We start from the raw sequence: 12,199 nt of genomic DNA, 5'->3' as shown, positions 1-12,199 counted from the left end.
TTTGAGAATTAACACGAAATTGTCGGAAGGTTATTAATTTATATTCCGAGCAAAGTGTGTTGCTCCGAAGACATCGTTGACACAAATCAACTATTTTCGAGCAAAAGAAATAAAAGAAGAAATAAAGAGAGAGAGAAAGAGAAAGCGAAAAAGTCGACGAGTCGTAAAATCGAATTACCGAAGAAGATTGAACAAGGTCACGTTTCGGACGTTCGAATGTCCCCGGTAGCCGCGACACGGTGCAGCATCTTCACATTGCGATTGGTCGACGCGGTGGCACTCGCGCACTTATTGGGCACACGCGACACGTGGTGTCGATCCGCGCGCGCGTCCGTGCGCTCGCAATGCGAGACTAATCTCGTTTCCGAGCGAATTCGAGTCGATCACTCCGAGCGAAGCGAGTAACTATTTACTACTTACTTCTTCTATGTTACATAAATAAAGAGGATATGAAAACAAAAACGAGATACATCGGTGTCGTGCGTAAAGAGAAAAGAAAAAAGAAAAACAAAATAAAAGCAATATACGTAGTATCCTTCTCGTAGAGTACGTCGAACGAATGAGCTCGCAAAATACGTGTCAACTAAATAACTACGTACGTACGATGAAATGAAAAGACGACATAAACCTTCGTTGTTGCGAGCCGGCGCATAAATATAATGGAGAAGGTAAGGGAAGCCTCGGTGATGGTCGCTCGGCATCGCCCGCCGAACCGTCACGGACTCGACGCTTCGTTTTGCCGAGGTAGGGGTAAACATCGTGGGGGTGGGGTGATATGGGTGGACGTGTCAGGGGCACGATGGCGACTCCTCTCTCTCTCTCTCTCTCTTTCTCTCTCTTTCCTTTGACTACGTGCAACACGACGACGCACAGAGAGCGCGCCGTGAAACACAGGGAAACGCTACGAATGATCGATGAGATTCTGCGCCGTTGCGGACACACCGCAGCTCTACCACCTCCCTCCATACCCACCACCACCAAGTCGGGGACTAGAGTGCGCGAGCGACTCGACTCGCACACAACCGTCGAACGACAACAATCCCCTCTACCCCGTATACTCCACGATCGCCGACGAGCGACTGAGAGACCGAGAACCTCACGCCTCCTGCTGGGGAGAACGCACGTGGCACGAACAGGAGACGTTTCGTTCGTTGTCTCACAGATGGCGCGTCGAATGATCTTCTCTGAGCGACGCCATCGGACGGAACTTTTGAGAAACTCGTCGATAAAAATGCGTAACAATGGATACTTGTTGGTAAAGAGGATCACAAAAAATTGCGGGAAATTTAATTTCTTTGTAGTTTTGTCGAAAAAAGTAATTAAGTTAAACGAAGCTTAAGAGAGACTCTTTCGTTTAAGAGAATGGTTGCTTTTATTTTAGCAAAGAGGGAATTTGTAAAGAAACCGTCATCGGTTATTTGCGGAATAATATTTTTTGCCGTAGAAAGATTAGAAAAGATAGTAAATTTTCTAAAAATGAACCGTCGTCGGTTATTAGCGAAATAATATTTCATAATGTATAAAAATTATCTAAGTGCTTAGTTACGTAATTCTTTATTGATCAGTTAACATCGTGTTAACCGGCCGATATATATCGGCAACGTTTTTAAAAGTATAAATATATTTTTTTTTTTTAATTTTAAACAGTTGGTGTAATCATTTTTTTTTTATCAAATGTAAAACAATTAATTGTTAAAGGTCATTGCGTGCTACATTGTAAAAACAGATAAGTGCTATTCGTCAAAGTAATAAAGAATATTTGCGTTTTACGATACGATAAGAGTTTTTCACGAATGACCAAATAAGAACAGTCGCGTGTGTGTAGAAAACAACAACGAAATTATGATGAGGCCCACCTTCCACGACGATTCATTGTTAATATTGATGCGTCAATAAGATTGTTTTTATCAAAGTATGTTTATCGCACGCTAATACGCATCTCAATGTTCGAGCTTAATCGTCGCGTTGTAAGGCCGATCACGGATTAGCGAGCGTGAAGCCACGTACGCAACGTCCCCGCCCCGTGTACGGACGCTCAGATAGTTCAAACACTTTGTAAAACCTCAAGGCGAAATTTAGTTAGGCTACACCTCGCTCGCGCACGCGCCTATAAAGCGAGAACGCGTTAAGCATTCGTGAAATGCAAGTCGACGACGGACCACCCATGTCCTGCTGCCTCGTCGCATGCCCACCATTGACGTTGTCTTACTTCGCGATCACGCGACGCGATAAAAATTCCTGAGCGAAGGGAAAACGCGTGCATCGGCGCATAGAAAATGCACGACGTTCCTACGACGTTCATAATTTACAATGAAAACTTTGTTATAATTCGTAAACTAGGTATCTCCCAAGCTTTCATTTCTCGATCTGCTGTAGTTAATAACTGTTTCCCATAAGGGTACATACCCTTCAAATGAAAAATTATTACCTGTCAACGAGAAGATGATTTATTATAATTCCATTATCGTGATATATTCCATTCCGATTATCATCGATAGTCGACGTTATTATCGCTTCGTCTATATCCGAGATAATCGGATCGATTTAATTTTCTATAGGCAGTTCATTCACCTATAAATTTTTATATACATCTATGTACGACATATCGATGATTACAAAAAAAAAAGAAAAAAAAAAAGAAAAAACCACAAAAAAGCAGTTTGGAATGTGATAAGGAGGATGGTTCCTCGAAAATTCCAACGAATAAGATCCTTATATAATTAGTCTCGGTCGACCACTCGGCAAGTATCGCGTTTCCGTATAGGCATCGTGCTTTATAGGTGGAAAGTAGTGCAAAGCACGGCAAAGCAATTGATCAATATAGCGCCAACAACCCCTTGTAGCTTGCCTTCTGTCTCTCTCTCTTCCTCTCTCGTATTCCTTCTTTTTTTTTCTTGCTCACCCTTCTTCCTCAACACGCCCGTTTCTCGAGCAAGTCCCAGTGGCGCGGAGAGAACGCACCCCCATAACAAGTTTCTTACTCATCTTTTTCGTTCAATAACTCTCCATCCAAGATGGCCACCGCGGTCGTCCCTCATTGGCTGGGGGAAGGGGTGGTCGCAGAGCTCTGTACGGAGTTTGGGTGACCCGAGAGAGAGAAAGAGTGAGAGAGAGACAGTAAGGGAGGGAAAAGAGAGCGTACAAGAGAGAAAGAGAAAGAGACAGAGAGAGAGAGACGGGGAGAAGGGGAGCTTGGAAGCACTGACGCCATCTATCTTGCGTTGCCTTGGCTCGGCGTAACATAAGGTAAGATAAATTGCGGGATCTCCCGGGTTCTTGAACCTTTCTGGCAAATTGCATAAGAATATCCACCCTCTCCGTCCTTCTCTCCTTTTCCCCCGACCACCTTTCCAACGTTCCACCTCTCTCCAACCCCCGGCCTCGTGGCTCCAATGGAATTGGAATTAAGTCGAATAAATCACCTCCGTGACTCTCTGCGCGGTACGCGAAGCCTTCGCGTTCGCCTCCGTGCTTCGAAGACCAGAAATTTCTTTCCTCGCGATAGAAACGAACGCTTCTTCCTACGAGCGATCGCTTGATTAAACGATTGCGAACGCGTAGGACTTCGATTCTACAATCGATTTGAAAATTGTCCGAGTAAATACCGTCACGTCGATCGTTAAGTAAAAGCGATTTTCTAAGTTTGATCTATCAGAGACTAACGTAAATGTATTGAAATTGTTAACGGTAATTGTTAACGATGTCTTTGGAAATTGGAAGATATTCCGGTTGTCATTCTAAATAACTACAATTTTTTCTTCCCTTTTCTTTTTTTTTTCTCTACAGAGTTTCGTAAAAAAAGGAGGAAAAAAAAAGAACCAAGCGCTTACTTTTTGGAATACGCTTTAAAAGCATCCCTTGTGCACGTGAATGGCGTTGAGCAAATAAATGGACGATAAACCGATCGTAGCGTCAACTACTGGTCACTTCGAAAGTCATAAAGCAGTGTCGGCATCTAGCGGTACCCACGAGAACAATGAAACAAGAAGCAGAAGACAAAGTGCTGTGTGTGCGCGGGCGCATCATGGACCATTGATCGGGAAGGAGGAGAAATGATATAGGTATCTATGACGGCACGAAATTGTCCGAGAATAAAATGAGTTCGACGAGCTCTGCTCGTTCGGCATCGACGTTCTCGGCTATAATCGAGGAGAGCAAGGAAACGCGTGCGAATTAATTGGAAAGATAGATGCATTAGATAGCGGCGTTATTAACGCGTCAATTTGTAAAGAGCATAATAAACGCGGTATGATAATTAAACGTTAATTATTCTATACGAAACATTAATGTATCCTTTTTCGATCTATCCTACCCGATCTCGCAATGTTCATTGTTCAACGTGAGAATTCTTCGAGTGTCATGAATACGCATGTCCGGCTAGATGTGAATTATAACTAGTTAAATAATCGTTAAGCTCGCTCGTAATATTAACTCATCGATCGAATCTGAACGATGACTATATTATTCGGACGTACTAATACTAAGACGAAACTATGTAGGTACGTAGGAGTCTTATTATTTTCTTTTTTATCTATTTATATATTTTTTCAATCTTCTCTCATTAATAATTCATTATTAATATAGTGACGATAAGTAACACGGAATACGTAAGATAGAGTTTTTTTACATAAATATTTTACATAGGTATTTTTATATTAATAAAGAAGACGAATCAATCGCGTGCATCGAAGATAATTATCAGAGGAAAAAAAATGTAACGTAATTATCGGCTTCGTCCGTCATTACAATAATGGATGAAAGAGAAAAACAGACAGACAGAGAGAGAGAGAGAGAGAGAGAGAGAGAGAGAAAGAGTGTGTATTACAGAGCAGTGTAAAGATCGTTCGATCGCATATAGCTTATGTATGTATGTATGTTAATGTCGAAGCGGAACGTCGCTCGGCACGCGCACGAAACGAGCAGAACGTTATCAAAGCCGGTTGGCTGCCTTTCCGTATTGCTTTCCGTATATTGCGGCAGGTCAGTAAATCCGAAGCAGAGCTTTACGATTTGTTTACTTCGCAGTGGGCTATGGGAGCCGGTTGTATAGGTATAGGTATGCGAGTGGGCCATGTGATCACGGCCATAAACGCGTCTGTTATGCGCTCGTAAACCGTGAGAGCCCCACTCGACGGCCGTCGCTTCGGCACTCGCTTCGGTACTCCTCCTCCTCCTCCTCCTCCTCCTCTTCCTCTTCCTCCTCCTCTTCTACCTCCACCTCCTATACCTCTTCCTCCATCTCTTGCTGCCAGACTCCAACGCCACTACCGCCACCACCACCACCATCGCCATCACCACCACCATCACCATCACCATCACCATCGCCACATCTTCGAATCGAGTCTCGTAAAACTCTTGTTTTACGATCACTGCCTATCGCTGACGATACCTTGCCACCGTAGCAGCTCTTACTATGCCATACGCATCGTCATTCTACACTGTAACTTCCTTCTTAACCCTCTCGTCCTCCCTCCCTTCCTTCCTCCCTCTCACCCTTCCTTCCTTCCTTCCTTCCTTCCTTCCTTCCTTCCTTCCTTCCTTTTTCCCTTCCTTTCGCCAAGATTATACTCAACGACCTTCGACCGATTAAGTTTACGATATTGCTATCCTGCTTATCGTTTCATTCGATCGAAAGAATCCTTTCCGAAGCTAATGAAGTAATAACGATTTAATGTGTTACTTTGTTGTTTCTTTCTTCTTTTTCTTTTTTCTTTCTCTTGTTCTCTCTCTCTCTCTCTCTCTTTCTTTTAAGTTAACGGATAAGAGGAGAGGAGCGAGATGATCGTTCTTCGAGATAATAGATAATTACTTTTAACACCTGTTGAGCGTAAAGTTAAAATGGCAAGTAAGTAAGTAGTACATGGACGCTTATGGAACATTCAAAGGACTGTTGCATATCGTCTTGTGTTTTCTCAACTTGTTTGTATACGTTCGATTATTTCTATACGCATTACTAATCGTATAAAGTATAATCAGTGCAATATATTATTAATCGAACGGGTAAAAGCGATATCAAAACGAATACATTAAAGAAAATATCTATGCTCGATTTTAATTCCAATGTTAACTATCTATCTAGAGAATTAGAAGAATTATTACGCGATAATAGTGTTTTTTCTGATAGAAATAAACGTCGATAGGCTGACAAGGAATAGAATTCAATTTTATCATATGTCATAACGCGCGCTTCATCCAGGAAAAGATGATAGGGACGATGAAAGCGCCACTCGTGGTGGCATTCCGATTCGTTGCTCTCTATCGTGACTACTATGACGTTGCAGCTACGTCACGAGGCAACGAGTCGTTAGTTCTTCTGACGTCACGCACTCAACACATAGAACGAGGAGAGAGAGAACGACGGCTCGACGATGACGCAACGATGCCTAGAAAAGAGTAGGAGCGAGAGAGAGAGAGAGAGAAAGAGAGAGATACAAAGAGAGGTAGAGATAGAAAGAGGTAAAGTGCGAGAGAGAAAGAGAAACCGGTGCCAGCCATGCTGGCATGGGTAGGGGAAGGAAGAAAAGGGAGCCATTATAGAAGGGGCGCGACTAGGCTGAATCCTCCCCACCGACCGGCCCACCGACGGAACAGCTGTCAGCTGCGTGGAGTGCGGACCCTGTCTCACCCTGCCTCTCTCTCTCTGCCCTTCCCTTCCCTTGTCTCTCTTACTCCTTCTCAGTATACGTGTATACGTATGCCAGAGTTCCTGCGTATGTATATATACAATATATACGCGAGTGCGTAACGAGCGTTCGCGCTACCGTGTCGTCCACGTGTACGCTTCTATAACTATACTTTACATGTATGCAATGTATCTCTCTCTCTCTTTAGTTCATATGTGTGTATGCGTATGTGCGCGTGCGTCTGCCCCATGTCCCAAGCTAAACCCATTTCGAGAGTCAGGCCAGCCAGCCAGGCAGCCACCCACCCCCAATGTTAAAATATTCTGGTGGGCGAGCGAGCACAGGACGGGAATAGCCCGGGAGAGTTATGGCCGCCTCTGAGACTCAAATAACTCTTTAATCCACGAGCGCGTGTACGCTCCTCGCCGCTTCTTTCTACCGTTCGTTCGCGTATTCCTTCTATTCTTCTTATTATTCTCTTAGTTTTCCTCTTCTTCTTCTTCTTTTTCTCTTTCTCCTTCTTCTTCTTCTTCTTCTTCTTCTTCTTCCGTTACTTTTACCCCTTTTCGCTACCCTCATCGCTACTTCTTCTCTATGTCATGTCGTCTCTCATTCTACTACGACTTGTCCTTGATTCACATCTCAAGTCGAACTTCGAGTACGTAAATATCGATGGAACACGAAAAACCGACTTTCTCGGCTTTCGTCGCAGGAATTTAATGGCGACATTGTGGCCATTTTATATCTGTCTTCGATACGAATGTTCTCTTTAATGTGTTCCTAGACACGATTTATTCCATCTTTTATTATAGTTCGAATAATTTCTTTCAAGAAATAAGATCGTGCTATTTATAAATGGAATAATTGTGTATTTTAATCGAACGTCTATAATAACGTTGAGAATTAATAATAGAAATATTATTCATGAAATATCATTCGCAAATGAAAATGACTCATGATTCATGCATGATTCATCTTGTCTAGAATTTTTCATTTGATATTCTTTCTCTTTCTCTTTCTCTCTCTCTCTATATATATATATATATATGTATACATACAGATAGACACACACGTATACACATACTTGTGATCCATTCATGCAATGTGAATCTGTTTGAACGTAATTGAAGTTCATTCCCTTTAAGCGGTAATATGAGGAACGTCCGAGAATTACCGATGATCATTTTGTTATCGTCGTCGATCTTGTTAGTTGTTATCGATGCAGACACGAGTTCTCGTTTGTTTCTTATCCGTTCGAATTGGCTTGCATACTTAGGTCTCGCACGTTAGCGTGTACGAACGTCATCGGCAAACCCGATAGGCGAACACGCCATTCCTTTTTCTATATCTCGCCCTTCGCTACGCGTAATCTTTCTTGCTCTTCCGTGACCGCGAACATTCCGATTCTTTGACGAAGTAGGTCGCTCCTAAAATATTAGTCTGACTTAGATAAATAGTTGTAACGATATCGTCTTACGACTGCCGTATAAAAGGACTTTATCGACAAATGGAAAGAGATTTCTAAGGAGCAAAAGAAAAAAAAAGAAAAGGAAAAAAAATAATAATAAAAAAAATAAGTCGCGTGAATACGTCCTCGTTTCAACGATTTCTAGAAACCGATGGTTTCACAACGATCTCGACGCTGCATAATAAATTAGCCTCTTTTATAAAACACACTCCGTTCCGTAAGATAAATTTCTGTTACATATTTTTTTCTCTCCCTTAACTCCCCACCCTTTTTAAAACGTTGACACGAAGACCGAAAAACTTACACGAACATTTACTTATATTAAACACGTTTCGTGCTTCGAGCGAGACATACGATGTTATCGCGCCGAGTTCCACGGTCCGACGGCATCTCGACGAGCATTACTCATGTAATGTAGTTTAATGCTTCGGAACGTACGCTTTTTAATATGTAGATATTTATTCTATAAATTCTATTTCTTCTTTTTACGACTGCTATATATATATATATATATCTCGTTATATCGGTAACGATAAACACTAACACTGACTTTTCATCGGCGACAGAATCGAACAATTTAAAGTTTAGTTCCATTTTATCAGTTACAAGAGAACTATGATACTAATCTCTCACGCTAAAAAAAAAGAAAGAGATTATTTCGTCATCGATCGAACGTGATAGATACGAAAGTGGTAAGAAATGACGTGTACTCGTTGAAACACGAAAGTATTTTCTTCGTTAGTAAAAGCAAGTAGGGTATCTCAAGGGAAAGAAGTTATACGAAGAAACGTTCCCTTTCTGTCGTCTTCGTTGCGCGAATGCAAAGCGAAAGCGCGCAATGCCCATAAATCTTGATAAAGCGTTGATCTCGCGCGCGTCGACTTCGGTTAGCTCGTAAAGAAGCGCCCGACAAGACGCAGATTATGTCGTACAACCGTGGCAAACGCAGTGGGGTGAGTTGGTAAAGAGGATGAGGATGAGGAGATGTATGGATAGGGGTGGGGGGTAAGGGTTTGGGGACAGGGGTTGGGGGCAGGGGTTGGGCAAGGGAAAGGATTAAAAATTCTCGTTCGAAAAACGAAACGCATCTTTATATCGATGTACGCTTCGGTAGGGTAATTAAATGCAATTCCGAGAGTCTTCGACTCGTGCATCGTTATTTCCTTTTTCTTTTGAGTTCTTCGTTCCGTTCAGATGGAAATTATTGCAAACTGGCCGCACGCGAATTAAATATCCGGGCTCGCGGAGTTCGCGTGTAAGAATACACGCGTTCCACACCAAGGCGGTAGAAAGATGTATCGCCTTTGGCAATTTGTTATCCGTGAGGAAATCCATTATTAAGCGGAACACGAACTCTTGCGACTAATTGTAAGCGGCGCGTTAAGCCCGTACGTCCGTGGACTTATGCGGAAAGTTATCCACCACCGAATAAGAGAGAAACGCTTGGCGGCCTCGACGATCCGACGACGTTTCGCCAAGTTTTTGTCTGGTAATTAGTCCCGCCTTAGTACCTAAGTGGAAGCGAACTCGAAAAAGTAGCAAGTTCGGATGGAAGAATGGAAGTTTCGCGCCAGTAACGTGGCCACCAGTTGAAGGGGGCGTGGTCTAATTGTAAGCCGAACAAATTCCGCGACTTTGTATCGTCACTTTTGACGGGAAGGAGAGAGAAAGGATTGAACGGAACCGAATGGTTGTATAAAAAACGAAAGAAAAACTCTCCTTCCTTTTTCGCGTGAAGTAACCATTACTTTGAGACAAACGGAGAGAGAAAGAAAGAGAGAAAGAGAGGAAGAAAAAGATGACAAAAAAAAAATAAGCAATGTCAAAAGATTTTCTAGTAAAAAAAAGAAAATAGAAAACTCACAGCATGGGTCTTTCAATATCCTCGTGATCGTAAGTTTTTTCTTCGGACACACTTTTTTTTTTAAATCTTCTCTTTCATTCTTATTTCATGAAAATGGTCAAGCGTGCTTTAAACTTTGGAAGGTTACTCGATTGTACCGTTACGCGCTAAAAAAGAATTCGAGCTTTATTGCCCTAAAGGTAGCAGGTAAGGATAAATGAACGAAGAAAAGAAAAAAGGAGGAATGGTTAGAAGCGAGTAATAAAAAAAAGAAGAAAAAAAGAAAGAAAAAGAAGGTTCCCCCTACTGTCGGTGCAAGGACGAACGCGTTTTAGGGATTGGCGAAGATAAGCGTCCAAAAAGGTTCAGCATCGAATCGCCCGAGTCCTTCCAAGGTCAAGCATAGAATCATCACGAGAGAGGAAGAGAACAGCTTGTCAGTGGTAAAACCATAAATCCACGCCTGGTCGTTTTCAGACTTGTATACGAACATAGAAAAACAAGAAAGAAGGAGAGAGAGAGAGAGAGAAAAGGTAAGAAGTGTCTACCTTGTTAAAATAAAATCTCATAAGGGTGGCTGATATTCGTCGTTTCGTAGCCTATCCTAAAGTGAGAAACAGAAAATTAACCGCATGAATGATATCCACGGTCTTAACTACAATCGATACTAGAAAAAGATAATCTTCAAATTGATTTGAAATATTTGATCAGATTAAAAAATGTTTGTTACTTATAAATGTTTCATGAGTTGTTATCTTATCGCAAGTATTTCATCGTAAAACATTAATATAAGCTTTAAATTTAAAAACCGATCTCAGAGAATTGAGCATTTCGAAAACGTTGATAATATATATATATATATCGGGACTGTATAAGAGATGTTTCTAAAAAATATTTAAAATAAAAGACATAGAAGAAAAAATGAAATTCTGTCTAGCTATCGCGAGACCGATAAAAGCGGCAAGAGGGTATGGTCGTGGAGGATGTATCTTCGTTCGGGGTCGGTCCTTCGCGTATAGTCATAATCGGAGAAAGAGTCAGTCACCGGGCAAAGCCATAAATCTACGCCCGTAGTTTTTCGGTCGCGCGTGAGAGAGGATAATAAAAGAACGGGAGAAAGAAAGAAAGTAAAAAAAAAAAGGAAAAAGAAAAAAGAAAGAAAGAAAAAAAGGAAAGAGAAAAAAAAGGGAAAAAAAAGCAATCGGCAGGACAAAAACCGCCGTCCGCCTTGTTATAAGAGGATCTCGAGGATTCGTTCGGAGGTTGTTCGAGGATGAGAGGGTCGAGAGAGGAGGGAAGAGTATCACTGGAGGAGGAGAAGAACAATGCCCAAAGTCACAGGGAAGAATGTGGTCCGTCGGGCCCAGAATCTCCATCGTCGGTCCCACATCGGATGTTCGTCGATGCGCTCTCTTGTACAAGCGAGAGAGAGAGAGAGAGAGAGAGAGAGAGAGAGAGAGAGAGAGAAAGAGAGAGAGAGAAATGAAGAAACGAGCGTGTACTATCCTTCTCTTTCTCTCTATCTTTCTTCGACGCGACAAACGCGCACAATAATTTACCGCTTCGACGAACGTTACGTCATTTGGAGTCATTCAAGTCAACTCGACGATTTCTCGACGTGATTCTAAAAGAGAAAGAGAGAGTCAAAGAGAGAAAGAGAGAGAGAGAGAGAGAGAGTCGTTGAGAGTGGGCCGGAAAGTGGAGATAAGCGGGCCGAACGACCTTCGAGCGTGCGCACCGTTTCTCATGCAGGACAAATTAGAAGTATGGCGACTTTGCAGGTGGATAATCACCGATTTAACAAGCAGAAGGTCTATGAGATTAAAGAAACGGACTTTAGAGATATGAAAGATCGTTAAGTTCTTTCTATCGTATTCCTTTATTAAACCTATAATTAACATGATAAATCCCGAGCAATTGAAACGACTAAATAGAAACAGCAATTCATCGATTTACATCACAAGGATGTAATTTACGTACGAGGATCTATGACGAATATAGACTCGCATCTTTCTCATTGCCATCGTTAATACATAACTGATAGTTTCCACGAGAAATTCGAAATAACGTAGCGTGCACTAATCTGGGCGCGACGCAAGAGCGAGCTTCGCGGTACTTCATCACGGTGACACCGAGTTAATGCAGCCTTGGCACGGCCGCAAGATCGCAGCCGACAGTGATGCGTCTTCCGTTGAGATCGAGATACTATATCACGCCTAAATTCTCTATAATATAACTACGGCGAGCCTGATATGCTCGTATATG

The 12,199-nt window shown here is 42.2% G+C and overlaps 1 protein-coding gene across 5 annotated transcripts in view; it reads right to left on the bottom strand.

The window, feature by feature from the left end:
- LOC127063327 (homeotic protein antennapedia-like) overlaps positions 1-12,199 on the bottom strand; it is a 231,010-nt gene that overhangs the window by 177,002 nt on the left and 41,809 nt on the right. Inside the window, exon 1 of one of the 5 annotated variants that reach the window (XM_050992962.1) lies at positions 179-1,034. The exons of the other annotated variants lie outside the window; for them this stretch is intronic. The gene's annotated coding sequence lies outside the window, so the exon portion shown is untranslated. Of the gene's footprint in view, positions 1-178; positions 1,035-12,199 lie in introns of those variants that run through there. 5 annotated transcript variants of the gene reach the window in all.

Source organism: Vespula vulgaris, chromosome 4 (genome assembly GCF_905475345.1).
Source record: "Vespula vulgaris chromosome 4, iyVesVulg1.1, whole genome shotgun sequence".
NCBI classification, from domain to species: Eukaryota; Metazoa; Arthropoda; class Insecta; order Hymenoptera; family Vespidae; genus Vespula; species Vespula vulgaris.
The sequence above is the reverse complement of the archived record's forward strand: the minus strand, read 5'-3'. Positions and strand labels throughout refer to the sequence as shown.